Below are 2,838 nucleotides of genomic sequence, written 5' to 3'. Positions count from 1 at the left end.
TTCTTCGTTGAGTTTCTTCACTTAATTCAGGGGTATCATAATTCATATAAAAACTATTATACATATTGTTAAATTCATCCATAACCTGAAAAAGTAATCAAATGAAAATAAATTAATAACTTGTGACATTCTATACAACATAAAAATTGAATAAAAGCATAGCTAAAAATACCAAACATAAAAAATATCATACATTATGTTTACATATAAAAAGTAGATCATACATTAGTTTTGCATATAAAAAGTAGATCATATATTAGGTTCACATATAAAAAAGTAGATCATACATTAGTTTTGCATATGAAAAAGTAGATCATACATTAGTTTTACATATAAAAAAGTAGCATAGTTATATTACAATAATAATTCTAAGGAGCTTATGGTGGAGGTGGTGGATGGTATGGTTGGAAGGGACATGAGGATGTTGCTACCAATGATGAAAATGATGCAATTGGATTTTGTTCAGCATACTCACGTTGAAGCCACCAAACCCTAACATCTAGATCTAAGTTCAAAAACACTTCTCGTTTCACCGGTATTTGGAACATTTTGATGGCAAAATAGTACAGTTCATCTTTTTTTGGAATTTCATCTCCCAAATCATGCAAATCATCCATTGCATTTGAAATAGTATATTGAGAGTGAGGAAAAATAATTTCATTCACTGACTTCCTTGGACTAGACATACTCTCACACAATTTCTCAATATGAGTAGCTAATGAATTTCTTGATGATTTTCTACTTGAACTTGATTTTTTTCTTTTACCGTGTACAACCCAAAGTGTTTCCTTTCTTCGATTAGGAGTTTCATGAGAAGGGTTTAATGGTACCTCATTAGGAGGGATACCTTCATTTTCATTACTATTTTCATCTGAATCACCAAATCCCTCATTAGGTGTATCATCTCCCATAGGAACTCCACGTGGAAGAACGCCAGACGAAGGTGCTCATGCATTCTCTCCGGTGGCTACAATGCCACCAAACATTTGCCACATTAAATCATTCAATCGTGGTTCAATTCCTTCTTAAATCCTTTAAAATTAGGATTTTCCTACATAACATGTAAAATGTTAAATGTTATACTCAGATTTTTATATTTGTAAATTATTAATTTCAATAAACTTTATGCATTAAAATAATGATAAAATTAACACTAACCTGTATTTTTTCAGCCCACTATTCTTCGGTAGCATCGACCGTCTTTTTAGATTGACACCACCCAATACCTGTAGATTCCTTAAGCAACTCCCTCCATAACCTCCATTCCTTTTTTAATGTATCCCACTTATTTTTCAATTGAGGTTTTCCATAATTTTTTTGTGTTTTTGTTTGAAAAAGAGTAACGACATTTTCCCATCCTTTTGAGTTTAGATGAGTTGTCGGTCTATTACCAACATTGACTTCATTCACGCAAAGTTCACAAAATATCAACGTCAGCTCATCATCCCAAACAGCTTTTGTTGCTAATGTACTATCTCCCTCCACAAATTTTCGTGTCTTTACCATCTATTATTATTATTTTGATTTTAAATGTCAACTGACATAAAACCATAATTATTTAATTAGATATAATAATATAGTTTCATAAAAAATTAAGAATAACACATCATAAAAAGATGAAAGCCATAAGATGAACAGTAAAGAAAAAATTCTCAAAGATTCATGGTAAACAATAATGAGGATATAGAAAGGATAATTGATTATCCTATGTGTCGAAACCATTTTTTTGAAGAACGGGGAATCGATTAGGGTTTTAAAACAAAAATGGAAAAAAGAGAGTCGCCGCCAATATTTTTTTACTGAGGTATGATCGGGTCACCTCGAAATGTGGTCGTTTTTAATAAACAGTTTAATTTATCCAAATAACTATTTTGGTCTACGAAATCCAGAAAATGGGTTCGAGAGTCAGTTACGCACGAGGAAGGATTAGCATCCTCGATACGCCCAAAATTGGTACCTAGTTGGTTAATTAGTGTCTTTGTGTTGAATGTTTGAAAATTTGGAAGAATTTTAAAATACAATCCCTTTTTATTTAAAAGGCTTGAATAAATTGAAATGAAGTGTTGAAAGCTCCTCCTGTCTCGAAGCAATAAAATGTCACGTCCAGTAAGTTAGGATACGACATCTAGAACCTTTAAGAACGAGCATGCTTTTTATTTAAAATTCAAAAGGATATTCGATTACTTAGAGTAAATGAGAAAAATCGAAACCCAGTAAGTTAGGGTACGATTTCTCGAATTTCCAAATACTGAATATTGCCTTTGTTTACAAAAATCTTATCTCGCGGTAACAAAATGTCATGTCCAGTAAACTAGGGCACAACACCTCAAATCTCTGAGAATAAGCGTTTCGTTCAAAACTCATATTAATTTTACAAGAGTATTCCATCGTTTAGGTTAAATGAGAAAATCGAAACCAAGAAGTTAGGGCACGATTCTCTCGAATCCTAAATACGAAATATCGAATATTTTAAAAACAAACTTAGTATGTCGAGTAAAAATTTATTCGAACTTGTAAAATGTAAAAGAACTAATGACATGTGCTAATATGCTCAACAAGATTATAATAAAATACAATGATATAAATGACAATAATATGAACAAAGATATCAAAGTAAAAAAGAACAAACTAATTAGAAAAAGTATAAGTAAAATAAACAAATATAAGTTTTAAATAAAAGATTTGAAAATAAGAAAAACAATATTAGAAAGAATATGAAAATAAACAAATAAATAAGATACATAATACAATATTAAATTTGATGATTATAAAAGTAAAAGAAATAATAGATTAATAAAGAATAAGTATAAAATTTCAGTATAAAAAAAGGAAAGAATA

The sequence above is a fragment of the Gossypium arboreum genome, chromosome 12 (assembly GCF_025698485.1).
Source record: "Gossypium arboreum isolate Shixiya-1 chromosome 12, ASM2569848v2, whole genome shotgun sequence".
Taxonomy (NCBI): domain Eukaryota; kingdom Viridiplantae; phylum Streptophyta; class Magnoliopsida; order Malvales; family Malvaceae; genus Gossypium; species Gossypium arboreum.
This window is presented reverse-complemented; position numbering follows the sequence as displayed.